The following is a 15,831-nucleotide window of genomic DNA, read 5'->3' as shown; positions in this document are numbered from 1 at the left end:
ATATGAGGTATGCTTCAATGGGCTCCAAAGATTTTTTTTTTACTGTTAGTCATTTCACATTTATTGGTTTTTCAAAGGAGAAGTATAATGGCTTGAATTGTAGAGCTGGGAGGGTCATTAAGGATTATCTGCCTACTCCCCTCATCTTATAGGTGAGGACAAAGTTCTTCGGCTCTGGTCTCTCGTCACAGAAATCCACTCATGATAAAGAGGCAAGAACCTAAGCCTCCTGATTTCCAGTCCAGTGCTGCCTCCCCTGCAAAATTCTCCTGTACAAGAAGATAGAAATACCTCAAGGAAGTGACCACTTTCAGTTCTGACCCACGGTCCCTCTCGTTGACTGCTATACCCAAGACCAACAGGCTCCTGCCCTATGAAACGCTCCACTGGTGGGCTTCACATGCTCACTTTACCTCACAACACCCCCTGAGGGAAGTCAGTCACTTTCTTCAGTTTACAGATGAGGAATTCGTGTCTTAAAGAGTTTGATTTGCCAAAGTTTGCACAGCTGAAATGGGAGTTGAGGGAGGGGGGCAGGAACATTTGACATACTTGGCCCATTTTACAATTTTTGTCTAGGGCATGCCCTCAATAAATGTCTAATAGAGATGACCTGGAGTAGTTAAGGCCCTCTCCCTTCTTCCCATCACTTTGTTATCTGATAACAGTGCTTTAGCTGGTTAATGCTCGTATCTCAGAACCTTGAATTAAATGAAACATTAGCATTTATGTTAGCTCCCAGGAGGGTTTAAATTGAAGTTTCTACTGATTGCTTTGCTGCTGACATTAATTTAAGTACAAGCAATAAAAGAACTCCCAAGTAGTTCAGAATAACATGTTTTTCAAGCAAAGGTAGGACAACTTTCTTGGAGAAAAGAAAACAGAGCTATAAAACCAATAAACTATTCAAAAGCAACAAGGCACAGTAATTTGACTTGAAACTCTAGATGTTTCATTTACATGTAAGTTCTGCCTGGAGAAAGCTCTATCAAGGCTTGATACAGAAGAAAAAATGCAAACAGAATGGGATACCGTGTCCTCTCCCTCCTTCCCTCCAAACTTCATAGACTCACACTCCAGTTTCTCCCATAATTAAACACACTCCAAACACAGGGAAATTAAAACGAGCAGAACAACACCAGTTAAAAGCAGAGGAACACAGACTCATCCTACATTTGCTGTTGGTTGCTGTGGCGGTGGCTCCAGTTCACGGTGACCTGATGTGTAACAGGACGAAACGCTGCCTCTTCCTGCACCATCTCCACGGTCGTTGGTGTATCTGAGTCCATTGCTGCAGTTATTGTAGTGCCTTCCAACCTAGGGGGCTCATCTTCCAGCACAATATTAGACAATATTCTGTTAGGATCCATAGGGTTTTCATTGGCTAATTTTCAGAAGATCACCAGTTCTTTCTTCCTAGTCTGTCTCAGTCTGGAAGCTCCAATATGAAAATGTCTACCATGGGTGACCCTGCTGGTATCTGAAAACCAGCGGCATAGCTTCTAGCATTATAGTAACGTGCAAGCCACCATAGTATGACAACCCTATGTAAGCTCTGTTTATTGGAAGAGAGAAAGAGGAAAGAGAAATGAGGAGAATAAAAAAGAGAGAGGCTGAATCGATGTGCTGGATAAGGAAGGGAGACCAGTAGAAAGAGAAACAATGGCCAAAGAAGAGAAGAAGTGAGGGGAGCAGTGGAGAAGGAGGAGTGCAGTAAATGGATGGGGGTGGAGAGGAGGAGCTGAGGGTGTTCTGCGCTGGACAGCTGCTGGAATATGCCAAGTTCAAGGAAAGTATCTGAAAGAGAGCAAAACCAGTTTCCCACCACACTCTACTCCAGCTGGAGCCTGGATGCAGGAGCAACCAGGGCTGCTCCTCTCCCTGTGCTGGCGGGGCTCCTGCTGTTCAGCCTCGGCATGTGCTTGACATTCTAGAATATGCATAGAGGATGAGGGCCTGGGCTGCCCAATCTTCACAGTTTTTGGAATAACAGATTTTATTACCAATTCAAAGTTTAATTTGATATGAAGAACATAGGATGATGAGTCAGGAATATAGGGTTCTAGTCAGTTTTACCACTGCTTACCTTTGTGGCCTTAAATAAGGCTCTAGTCATGTGAACAACGGCTTCATCTATCAAACATGGTGCAATGACAGCAATGCTTAACTCCCTGATTTAGGGTCAGTGAAAAATGAAACAACATTCAAATACAAATACTTTCAATTGTCTACCTATTAGAATGGCTATAATACAAAATAGTGACCACACCACATGCTGGGAAGGGTGTGGAGAACCTAGGTCATTGTTGGTGGGAATGTAAAGCGGTACAGCTGCCCTGAACCAGTTTGGCAGTTTCTCATGAAATTAAACATGCAACCGCCACACAATCCAGTAACCACACTCTTAGGCAAAATCTATCCCAGTTAAATGAAAACTTAGGTTCACATGAAAACCTGCACAGGAATGTTCACAGTAGCTTTAGTCATAATAACCTGAAACTGGAAGGGACCCACATGTCCTTCAATGGGTGAATGTTAAACCAACTGTCACATCCATACCATGGAACAGTGACTTAGCAATGAGACAGGAACAGGTCCCAGCTTGGACAGGAGTCATACCGAGTGAAAAAAGCCCATCTCTAAAGGTTACATACTTTATGATTCTATCTATAGAACATTCTTGAAGTGAGAAAATTATAGAGACGGACAGCCAGTCAATGGTTGCCAGGGGCTGGGTAAGGGTGGAGGGAAGGGGTGACTGTGGCCGTGAAAGTATCACATGGGACCCTTGTGATGAAATTGTTCCATATCTTGACTGTGGGCGTGGTCACAGGAATCCATATACATGATGAAATCACTTAGAACTAAACGTACACACACACGCACACACACAAAACACGTACCGACGAGTACAGTGAATGCGGGTGATCTGAATGACATCGCGGATCGTAGCAGTGTCAGTATCTGGATCGTGATATTACATGGCAGTTTTGCAAGATGTTAGCAGTGAGGGGAACTGAGCAGAGGATACATGGGATGTCCCTGCATTACTTCTTACAACTGCATGTGGAACTACAATTATCTCAAAATAACAAGTTAAATTATAAAAAAAGTAAATGTCACATGCGAGATAAAGTGTTACCTGCAGAAATGTCATTGTCGTCTAGAGACAAAGGCACCTTTTATTGGTGAATAATAGCTGATCAAATTGTAGTAAAAAATAATTCCTCTCCAGTGTTAATGAGAAATACCCACCCACCCACTGCTGTCGTGTCGATTCCGACTCATCGTGACCCTGTAGGACAGAGTAGAACTGCCTCATAGAGTTTCCAAGGAGCGCCTGGTGGATTTAAACTGCCAACCTTTTGGTTGGCAGCTGTAGCAAGTAACCACTACACCACCAGGGTTTCCTTATGAGAGATAAGACAGCAAAAAAAAAAAAAAAACATTTCTAGAACCAAGGGACAAACATTTCTTACAGATACCCAAAGAAGTTTGGTTAGTGATTTTTTTTTTTCCCATCCTACATATATTATTTGAGCCTCTATTTTGTTGAAGTGCTCCTCTCGGTGTTGGAGATAATGAAATGAACAAGCCACCTCCGCCCTTATCCAGTATCCAAGCTAGTGAAGGCAAGGTGTGTGTGTGTAAAATGCAATATCATTTATCTGAGCTAACTCATGTCTTCTGTCAAAAAGACTCCACCTGGCAGGCAGGTGGAGGGTAGAACTAATAATTATAACAATATTTGTAAGATACATATGCATTTTAAGAAGTCAAGGAGTGTCATGGATTGAACTGTGTCCCCCCAAAATATCTGTCAACTTAGCTGGGACATGAGTCCCAGTATTGTATGATTGTCCACCATTTTGCAATTTCCCTGTGTGTTGTAAATCCTATCACTATGATGAAATGAGATGGATTAGTGGTGGTTAGACTGATGAAATATACAAGGTTAGATAGTGTCTTAAGACAATCTCTTTGAGATATAAAAGAGAGAAGCAAGCAAAGAGATGGGAAGGGGGGGACCTCATACCACCAAGAAAGCAGTGCTGGGAGCAGAGCGTGTCCTTTGGACCTGAAGTCCCTGTGCTGAGATGCTCCCAGACCAAGGGAAGACTGATGCATCACAAGGACCCTCCTTCAGAGCCGAAAGAGAGAGAGAAAGCCTTCCCCTGGAGCCGGCACCCTGAATTTGGACTTCTAGCCTACTGGACTGTGCGAGAACAAACTTCTCTTTGTGAAAGCCATCCGCCTGTGGTATTTCTGTTACAGCAGCACCAAATGACTAAGACAAGGAGTAACAGTTTTTGCCACCACTGCTGTCATTAGGTCCTCTGCTTCGTTAGCTATAATGTAAGAATGGATACATCTGTAATGTAAGAGTGGATACAAATTCATCTCAGGCAAGTTACCAGATACCTTCTAGCACAGTAAATTAATTTAAGGGGCAGCCAGCTTAGATTTAACATACCCTTCAGATGCAGAGTTTGAACGAACTGAAGAAAAGATGAGTCAGCATCAACTTCTCATAAAGGCTAGGAGAGGTTGGGAGCTAAAAATTACAACCCAATGAGAAGAAGTTTAGTATCACATAATCTTCTGGGGTTTAAAATGAGAAAGGACATGTCAGATGGGTGAATAAGAGTGAAAAATCATGGTGAGCTCTGGGAAAAAAAGGCAGAACGACCTAATAGAATTTTCCAAAGCAGAAAGGCAAACGGAAGCACCCAATCACATGTGCTCGTGTAAAATGCATGCACACACACACACACACACTACAGACACAAATAGTGTTAAGAAATTTAAATTGTGATGGAGTTTACTTGGGTTGCAATATAATACTTGATGTAACACTAACGCAAGATTTTAGTAATGAAGATTAAATGTTGGTCACAGAAGCAATATGCCATTTCGGAAATTAAAGAAGAGATTTTCAGTTAAATAGGACTCATTTGCTGGACAAAATAACAACTTCTTTGTGGGTGGTTGTACCTCCCTCCAGGTGGTAAAACCATGGTAGGGGATTCAATTTTCAGCCGACCCTCCTCCGCTCCCTCCTCCTTGAGGCCATGCTTTCTTCCCAGCCCACAGAGCACTGGGCAGGCTTTCCTCTCTCGGGGCCTTTGCTCATTTCACTCTCCTCACCTCAACTGCCTTCCCACCTGCTTCTTTGACTTGGATAAATTCTACCCCCTTTTCAAGCCTCAATTTCCGTTGTATCTGTTAGGTGAAGCCCTCTGGGACCACACCAACCCACAGTGTTCTTTCTCACCTCTGCAATAAAGCAGGTGACATATGACTGTTCATTTTACACTCCGGAGTTGCTGCCTTACCTTGTTAGTCTGTTAACAGATGTCTTATCTCCACAAGTGGACCATGAGCTCACAGAGGTAGAGACAGGACTTTTTTCTTCCGACCTTTCCCTTCCAGAGGGCAGAGATGTCTATTTTGTTCACTAAATAAATACCCAGCATATAACCCGCTACACAGGATATATTACCACACATGATATAACAACATGATAGTTACTCATACATATCTACTGAATAAAGGAATATATGGACAGATTGATTTTGAGTTTTGTATGGCTATGTATGACACAAAGGTCAATGCTGTTGTTTTTTAAAGCAATGTAAAAAGCAATAATAATTCTGGAAAATGCCACAGTGAAAAGGAAGTAAGGGATCGAATGAAAGGAAAGGTTAATTTCAGAAAAGGTGTATATAACTTGTAATAATTAAGATCATACAGAATGGGCCATGGAGGTGAAGTAGGCGTAACCCGTGAAGGCAAGAGCAGCAGGAAGAACAGTGAGGAGGCGATGCACACTTTTCAGCAAGACAAGGAAGTGTGCTCTGTAGTGACCATGGACAGACTGCCACACTGTGTGCTGGAGGTGTGTGTGTGGTGGTGTGTGTGTGTGATGGTGTGGGTATAAGGGTTGTGTTGTGAGGTTGTGTGTGTATGCAGTATGTCTGTATGTGTAAGGGCTGTGTGTGTGAGGTGGTGTGTGTGGTATGTGTGTATGTGTGTGAGGTATGTGTGTGTGTTGAGTGATAAAGAAAAAAACTGGAAGATGTTTTGACAGTGCTTGGGATCACAGGAGAATATACCTCGAGTACGTAAGAGTAAACAAATGTACTTGTATAAACAAATAAGTATTGAATTTAGATCAAAACTGATGAAGTAAACTCCTTAGTGAAATGACTTGTAAGTTTATATCCTAGATCCAGTGTATTTCGTGAGGACATGCACAGTGCAAATGTGTAAACAGCCCCAGCCAGCAGAAGGGCAAAGCCAAATAGGAGGACTCACTGACAACGATAATTCAGAGGTTAAAGATAACCCTGGGTTCCCACCATATGGTGCATTAAGCTGACAAAGAACGCCCTCCCACTAAATATACATAGATACAGCATAGTATAACTTTTTAGAAAAGACATAATAAAGCTTGAAATAAGGGGAATCCCTAAATGCCAAAAAATTAGATAAAATCCATCACAGAAGCACTGAGTTCCATCTTGCACCTAGAGAGTGAGTGAGGTTTTCAGGCCTGAATACAGGGGTGGGACTGGGGTCTGAAGTGTTAGTGCCCTCACAGGTACAGGGTAGACACCTTGGGTTTGCTTGGGGTCAGGTGCCCAAGCTGAGAGCCCTCACACAGGGATTAACACACCTTGAAAATGGAACCAGAACATTCTATCTACCAGCCCTGAAAAGGGACTATAATGTTTTCTGTCAGGCAAGGGCTCTGGATGGGGTGGGCTGGGACTGAGGAGGTACTGCGCAAAACTGAGACTACGGCCTTTGACTTGCGCACGTGTGGAGTCCGTATTTACACTGCCTTCATCATCAGGGAATCTTGAGGGAGAAAATTAACATAAACAGAACCCAGGAATGCTAAAGCCCTGCAACCTCCAAAAGCCGTAGGTAAACCACTTTATAGGGTCACATCCAGAACGAAGACCACATGGGACTTGCATGGTAAAACCACTCTAACTGAAGAAGAGTTTACAATAAAAGATGACAAATCATAAGTAAATAAACCACCCTGAAGGGAGTAAACTGAGTAAATGGAAGAATTTGACCCTCTGACCCCCCAATTTTTTGAGGCGTTGAGCTTTTATTTATTTATTTATTGTGCTTTATTATGTGATCCTAGCTGCTCTCCCAATAATGTGACAGCATACTCCCCCTTCCCACCCCAGATTTTCTATGTCCATTCAACCAGCTCCTGTCCCTTTCTGCCTTCTCATTGCGCCTCCAGACAGATGCTGCCCATTTAGTCTCATTTTTTTATCTACTTGCACTAAGAAGCACACTCTTCATGGGTATCATTTTATGTCTTTATAGCCCAGTCTAATCTTTACTTGAAGAGTTGGCTTCGGGAATGGTTTTAGTTTTGTGACCACAAATTTTTAAGGAATCAAATAATATTTCTAGACATTACGAAATATTTATCAACTAGTGGAAAAACTGAATAGACTAGCTACACACAAATTAAGCACAACTGAAATAAAACCAGTGAACTGGAACACAGACTAGAGCAAAGTGTGCACAATGGAGCATGGTGAGATAAGAGATAGAAATCAACATTAAAATACACAAATACAATAAAACAGTCCAATATATGTAGAAGAGATTCCAAAAGGAATGAAAAGAAAGAATACATGGAAGGTTTTTTCTTTAATTAAAGCACAGATGGATAAAAAATTGTTTAAAATTAAAACCCGTTTCCTCAAAGTAAAGAAGTTTAACAATTCAGGAACAGTCTAAAGAAAAGTAAATCTACACGCAGAAAAGCCACAGTCAAATGCAGGAAGTGCTGAAAAGTTATCAGAAAGACAAGATAGGTTTCCAAAAAAGGAGCAAAAGTTAGATCGCATGCAGAATTACTATCAGCAACAGTAGAAGCAAGAAGAAAATCAAAAAGGGAAGGAAGAAACTGTCAACATATAATTTTAGCTGAACTATTATCTAGAGGTGGTGACCAAGCATAGATCTGAAGGACTTTAGCAGTCACAGACATTCACGGAGATGACTACTAAAGGAAACTGAGCCCAGAAGGAAGGAGTGAAAGGCAGATGATGACGATGAGCAAACAAACTAAGTGTGTAGGTAAACCCAGATGAGCATGGCGGTATCAACCAATAATGACTGCTATGCCTAGTCGGGGGCAGGTTAAACAAGATGGAACTGAAATTCAAGAAAGAAATAACGCATGAAATGGGTGCAGGGATGATTGGAGAGGAAAGCAGCAATAATGAATACTTAATCAAAAATACACTAAGAGGTAAAAGGGAGCAAAGGAAAGCATGGTATGTAGAAAAAATGAAATAAAATTTTAGGAATGGCCAAACTTTATAATCATAATAAATACAGCTAAACTCTTTTAAATTAGATTTTGAAAATATATGCAATTTAGAGAAGACACAATTAAATTACAAGGGTAGAGAAAGGTGTCAAGTAAGAGGCAAATGATAACCAAGAGAAAACTAGTGTGATTATATTCTCATCAGACTAATAGGACTTTGAGAAGATAAAAAAACTCATTGCTGGGGGAGGGAGAGTGAATACTTAATCCTAAAAAGGAACAATTAATCAGGAAGCCGTAACAACCCTGCTCTTATCAGTACATAATACCATAGCCCAAAAATACATAAAGCAAAGCTGGAAAGATTTTTAACACACTCCCCTCAAAAGATGACAGGTTAGCTGACTAAGATGTAGTAAGGATAGAGGAGAGTCCAACAATACAGTTAACAACCTAATGAAAAATTTCAGAACTCTGCCTCACTATCTAGAAAGTCATCACTGATATGAAAGCTGATCAGACAGCAGGCCTACAAAGTCTCAAATATAAACCTGAAATTTATCTCAGATGGACAACACTCTCATTGTACAGCATAACAAAAAGCCAAGGGGAAAAACATGCTTGTATTTGGAAACTAAATAATACATGGGTAAGAAACGAAATGTAAAATATGAAATATTTAGAACTGAATGGCAATACAACAGTCCATACCAAGACCTGTGGATGCAGCTAAAATAACACAGAGATATTCACACCAAGAGAAGACTGAAATTAATTTGCTAAGATTTCATCTAAACAATTAAAAAATAGAGTCTATGCAAAGATAGTGAAAGGAAGAAAGCAACACAATAAGAGCATAAATTAAGGAAAGAGAAAACAAAGGTGAAAAGAAAAAACAAAACATAGTTTTTGGAAATAATATAAACATGCAAAATTATGCCAAAATTCATTAGGATCAAAACAGAAAAGGGATAATCTACATCAGGAATGAAACACAAAACATAAACACATTAGAAAAATGTCATTAAAAATATATGAACAGCTTTTTAACAATGATTTTGAAAACTTAAATGTAATTGACAGTGTTCTAAACAAATATTAGAACTGATTCAGGAAGAAATATACCTGAATAGAACTCTAACCATTAAAGAAACTGTAACGGTAGATTAAAAAGACTTAGTGCACCATAAGAGTATCAAGCCCAGATGGAACAGATACTTCCTTGCTTATATAACTTAGAAAAAAGAAAGCCCCTAAAACCATATCTAGCAGTATATATTAAAAAATATAAACATATGATATATAGCGTATCTTCGAAATACAATACTGGTTGGTTTAACACTAGAAATTTTATTTAAGTAAATCACTATAGTAACAGATTAAATAAAAAGAAAAATATGATCATCTCTATGTGTATAGAAAAAAAATCCTTTGAAAATACAATTAAAAAATTCAAAAATAAAGAAATTAAAACTAGAGATAGAATGGATCTTTATTAATCTTCCAAGGGGAAGCTAGCTACCAAAAGCATATAGTAAATCCCACTTGGTGATGAAAAGATAGAAATATTCACTTTAAATTAGAAGAAGACAAGCCATTATGGCCTCTAGGCTAACATAGTACTGTAAGTAACAGCCAAGACAGTAAGGCAAAACACAGAGAAGATGTGTAAGGCCAGGGAGAAACAACATTAGCACTGTTTGCAGATGCTGATATAGAACATACAAAAAAATCTCAGAAACTGAACCTAAAAAATCAAACAGTTAACGTCAGGATATACGAAATTGATATTAAAGAGTCATTGGCATTTCTACAGGAGTCCCTGAGTGGCACAGACAGTTAAACACTGGACCACTAGCAGAAAGGCTGGCGGTTCAAACTCACCCAGAGAGGTCTGGGGAGGCAGACCTGGTGACCTGCTTCTGAAAGGCCACGGCCTTGAAAGCCCCACAGAGCAGGTCTGCTCTGCACACGTGGGGTTGCCCTGAGTTGAAGTCAATTTGACAGCAGCTAATGGCAACAACGGAAACCCTGGTGGTGTCATGGTTAAGTGCTACGGGTGCTAACCAAGAGGTCAGCAGTTCAAATCCGCCAGGCGCTCCTTGGAAACTCTGTGGGGCAGTTCTACTCTGTCCTATAGGGTCGCTATGAGTCGGAGGCGACTCCATGGCACTGGGTTTGTTTTTTTTGGTTTTTTAACAGCAACTACAGCGCTGGTTCTGCCACTAACAAGGTCAAACAGCATTTCTACTCACTGGCGACAACCAGTGTAAAGAGTGGCCAAAAAGAAAGAACTAATTTACACTATGTTAGTCAGATAAAAATAATTATTATAAGATATATTTAAGATATTTACTGTGAATGTTATAAAATTTTACTAGAAGACTTATAAGATCTACCTACTTACGCTATACCATACTCCAGGATGGGCTAATTCAGCATGATAAAGTTGTCAATTTTCTCTAAATTAATATTTCAATTCAATACAATTTCAATAAAATTGCCAACAGAAATTTTAATGGAACTTGCAAACTAATTTCTGAGTTGTATGGAAGAGTAAAGGGCAAACAATAGCCAAGCCAATTTTTAAAAAGAATTAGTAAGGAAAGACTGGCTGTATCAGATGCAAAGACTGATCATAAAGCCATAGTAATTGAAAAGTTGGTACTGTGTAAGGATAGACAAATGAAACTCGAAGTTAACAGGACCCCAAACAGGCTAAATACAAGGAAAGTTACATTTATGCACATCTTATTCAAACTTCTGAAAACCAAAAATAAAGACAAAATCGTAAATGCCCTCAGATAAAAGAGAAACGTACAGACAGAGGAAGAAATGGGACGGAGTCCTTCTCAGAAATGAGGCAAGCCAGAAGACAATGAAATGACACATTTAAGTACTGAAAGAAAAGAAAATCTGTGAAGCCAGAGTTCCTTACCCAGCAAAAATACATTTAAAAAAAGTAAAGGCGAATAGAGATTTGTTCAGATAAAAAGCAGGGGATTCATGGTCAGCGGAGTAGCATTACAATGTTGAAAAAAGTTCTTCAGGCAGAAAGAAGATGATGCCAGAGGATATTTTTATCTACAAAAAAGAATTAAGAATGAAGAAACATGCAGGTAAACATAAAGCTATTTTCTAAATCGGTTTTGAAAATAGTTGATTTCCTAAATTAAAAATAATAACAATAATAACAATGTATTATGGGTTTATTACATATGTAAAAACAAAATGCATGACAAAATATCAGGATCTATAGACAAATGGATGAATACTATTGTAAGGTTTACTTAAAGTTGTATAATATCATTTCAAGATAGACTATGATGTTAAAGATGTCATTGTAAACCCTAGTATACAGCCACTAAAAAGTAAAACAGAGACCTAGCTAATACAAGAGTGAAGATAAAATGGAGTCAGAAAAAAAAAACCCTCCATCAAAAGAGAATTGAAAAAAATGGAACAATCAGATGGGAGGCATAAAAACAAATAGCAATACGTTGGATTTAAACCAAAATCATGTCAAGAATTACACTAAATGTAACGATCTAAACCAGGTGCCAGCAAATATTTTCTGTGAAGGGACCGATAATATATATTTTAGGCCTTGCAGGCCATTCAATCTCTGTGGCAACAGTGTTTGTACTGCAAAAGCAGCGATGGGCAATCTACAAACAAATGGCTGTGGCTGTTTTCCAATAAAACTTTACAAAACAGGCAGTGAGCTGGACTGGCCCATGAAGACACGGAGAGGTAAAAGTAAAAGGATGACTCACCCACCATCATCAGCACCACAAAAGCATGGACTCCAAAGCCACACTCACCATGGTGGGCACTTAATAAACACTCTGTGAATGAGTGAATAGTACCATTTACAAAGAACAGAACACTCTTTAATTCCTAAAGTGTTTGTGTTCCAGAGAACTAAAGGACTTTTCTTACATGTGGCAATGGAAAATAACCAAGTGAACCTCTTCTCTCAGTAATTCCTTTCATCTGCACACCACAACCTGTTTGTGAATTAATAAGCAGTCAAGAGAATAAAAGAAAAAAAAAACATTAAAAGGACAGAAAAATTACACCACACAAATACTAATCAAAAGAAAGCTGCAGTAGCTATATCAATTTCAATCACAGTAGACTGCAGAACAAGAAATATTAACAGGGATAAGGGAATACTTTCAGGGACATTTCATAATGATGAAAGGGTCAAGTCATCAAGAAGACGTACAAATCCTAAACGTCCGTACTAACGAAAGAGCTTCCATTTGTAAACAAAACTTGATAGAACTGAAAAGTGAACTAGAAAAATCTACACATACTGTTGGAGATTTAGACATTCTTCACTCAGTAACTGATAAAAAAAAAAAAAAGTAGGTAAAACAAATCAGTAATTAAAGAGAAGACTGCAACAACAAGATCAACTGACTTGACCTAGCTGACATATTTTACAACAGGCCCCCCATGAACACCAGATGGTCATCTTCTCAGTGCATAGGCACCCTCACCAGGACAGACCATACTTAGTAAATCTGAGTGTTCAGGACTTGGTGTTTATAAATAATTGATGATTTGAAAAAACAACAAACCAAATGTTCCTTTGATCTTAAAAAAAATAATGCAGGATTTGAAACAGAGTATACTGGGCTTGACACTTGCCTCTCCCAAATGACCTTGTGCATTTCATTCAACTCCTTTCAGCCTTGGCTTCCTCACAAGTAACATGGAGGTAAATCTTAAAAGATACTTCATAGTTTCCTAGTGAGGACTAAGAGAGATCATGTCCATAGGGTTTTTCACATGGTATCTGGCTATATAAGTACCAAAAAGTGCTAATTATTATTAATTCATGAAGTAAAGAGAATATGATTCAAAGAGGTTCACAGTGCCTCCCCCCCCCGCCCCCCCACAAATGCTGGCAAAAATGGAATTCATCATAAGCAGCAGAATAGCTTTTGGGAGAGTCTAGATTATCCAAAGACCCTGTATGGAGTAGACGGTTAAGCCCTTGGCTACTAACGAAACAGTTGGCCAGAGGCACTTCAAAAGAAAGGCTTGATCTAATTCTGAAAAATCAACCATTGAAAACCCTACTGAGCACGGTTCTACCCTAACACATATGGGGTAGCCATGAGTTGAAATCTGCTAGATAGCAATGAGTTTTTAGAGCCCATTCATGAGATAGTTTTGCAAATAAAATGTTTGATCCTACAGAGAGGAGCAGGATTGAAATGCTGCACCAGAGATGAACCCTTGCCAAAAAGGGTGGACTGAGAAGAAAATTTGGGGCTGCGGATTCAATCATTCTATTCTGTATCAAGTAGAGGGTACTTTTGAGTGGCAAGAATTGGCTGAGGAAGAACACATGGTTGTTGCCTCAGCTCTGACACTGATTTTTACTTAACTCCTTGAGTCACATTTTCTTCATATCTAAAATGAAGATATTATCATCTACCCTTTTAGCTTCATGTGGCTATTTTGTGAAATGAATGAGGTAAACAATATGAAAACACTTTGTAGCTTCACCATTGAATAAACCAAACCAAACCAACCCACTGCCATTGAGTCGATTCTGATTCATAGCAACCCTGTAGGGTTTCCAAGACTGTAAATCTCTGCAGAAGCAGACTGCCACATCTTTCTCCCGTGGAGCTGCTGGTGGTTTCGAACTGCTGACCTTTTGGTTAGCAGTTGATCACTTTAACCATTGCACCACCAGGGCTTCTTTTCTCCATTGAATGGCGGTATTTTAATAGACTATCTTTGCCCTAAATTTGCCCTTGACTTTGCACTATAGAGAGTGGAGATGGCCCAGTTCTCTATCAAGACATCAATGTTGTTAGTTGTCACTGAGTCAGCTCCCATTCATGGCACCCTTACGTAAAACAGAATGAAATGTTACCCAGTCCTGTGCCATCTTCATGATCCTTGGTGTGTTTGAGCCCATGGTAGTGGTTATGGTATCAATCCATCTCATTGAGGGTTTCCCTCATTTTTGCTGACCTCCACTTTACCAAACATGATGTCCTATTCTATCGAATGGTTTGTTCTGATGATGTGTCCAAAGTTAAGTGAGCCCAGCCCAAGATGTGGCCACTATGAAGTAGGTGGCTGCAGAAGATGTCAATGCTACTTTTGAAGACCAACAAAAGATAAACAAATTTGCACAGAATACAAGTAGAATCAAAGAACTAAAGGAAAAAAAATAGACTTAAGCAAGAAACAACTCCCAAATTTAGAAGATGCTTATGATGACATCATGCTGACAGATGATGACTACTTAATGATACCTTATCAAGTTGGTGATATTTTCATTAGGCGTTTTCAAGAGGAGACACAAGAAATGTTAGAAGAAGCAAAGAAAAATCTGCAAGAAGAAATGGATGCCTTAGAATCCAGAGTGGAATCAATTCAGCGGGCATTAGCCAATTTGAAAGTTCAGTTATATGTAAAATTTGGGAGCAACATATACCTTGAAGCTGATAGAAGTTAAACATTTTATAATACTTTTTTATATGTTTAATAAAAAGAAAAAAACAAAAACAAAGTTAAGCAAGCCAAAGTTTTGCCATCCCTGCTTCTAAGGAGCATTCTGGTAGTATTTCTTCTCAGACTGATTTGTTCCTTATTCTGGTAGCCCACAGTATGGACCTGTTTGCAAGTATGCATTGCCATATAAAGACTTTGGCAGCAAGATAGACACAATGTCACATTCATGGTGTGTATCATCACCCCTAGATTAGCACTGTGTCACATTCAAGGTGTGTAGCATCACCCCTAGATTAGCACTATGTCATATTCACAGTGTGTATGGTCATCCCTAGATTAGCACTGTGTCACATTGAAGGTATGTACGGTCACCCCTAGATTAGCACTGTGTCACATTCACAGCAGGTATCATCACCTCTAGATTGGCACTATGTCACATTCACGGTGTGTACTGTCACCCTTAAATTAGCACTGTGTCACATTCACAGTGTGTATTGTCACCCCTAGATTAGCACAATGTCACATTCACAGTATGTATTGTCACCCCTAGGATAACACTATGCTACATTCATGGTGTATATGGTCACCCCTAGATTAGCACCATGTCACATTCATGGTGTGTATCATCACCCCTAGGTTAGCACTGTGTCACATTCGCTGTGTGTATCGTCACCTGTAGATTAGCACTATGTTTACCTTCATGATGTGTATCATCACCCTAGAATAAGGTGCAGGTTATCACCTAGCTCTGCCTCCTTGAATGCTCAAACTCATGGTTGTGGGGTATTTTATAAAGGTAAATAGGGAGCTGTTCTCATGGTATCTACACCACTTAGTCCCTCTACTTCAGGGTCTACAGTAACACTAATCATCAGCATCAAAGGTGTTGGTTTCATGATAAGGTCTCTGAAGACTGATACACCATATAGCACCATATAAAATTAACAATGGCATGAAGCACCACTGCAAAAAAAACAAACAGCCTACAAATTCCTCAGGCATCCCTGGCTCACTTAAAGATGCAT

The 15,831-nt window shown here is 39.5% G+C and overlaps 1 protein-coding gene and 1 pseudogene across 1 annotated transcript in view; one reads left to right on the top strand and one right to left on the bottom strand.

The window, feature by feature from the left end:
- DPP6 (dipeptidyl peptidase like 6) overlaps nt 1-15,831 on the bottom strand; it is a 1,008,238-nt gene that overhangs the window by 346,287 nt on the left and 646,120 nt on the right. The gene's annotated exons all lie outside the window — the stretch shown is intronic.
- On the top strand, nt 14,416-15,035 carry LOC104845905 (prefoldin subunit 4-like; annotated as a pseudogene).

This window comes from Loxodonta africana, chromosome 22, assembly GCF_030014295.1.
Source record: "Loxodonta africana isolate mLoxAfr1 chromosome 22, mLoxAfr1.hap2, whole genome shotgun sequence".
Taxonomy (NCBI): Eukaryota; Metazoa; Chordata; class Mammalia; order Proboscidea; family Elephantidae; genus Loxodonta; species Loxodonta africana.
This window is presented reverse-complemented; position numbering and strand designations above follow the sequence as displayed.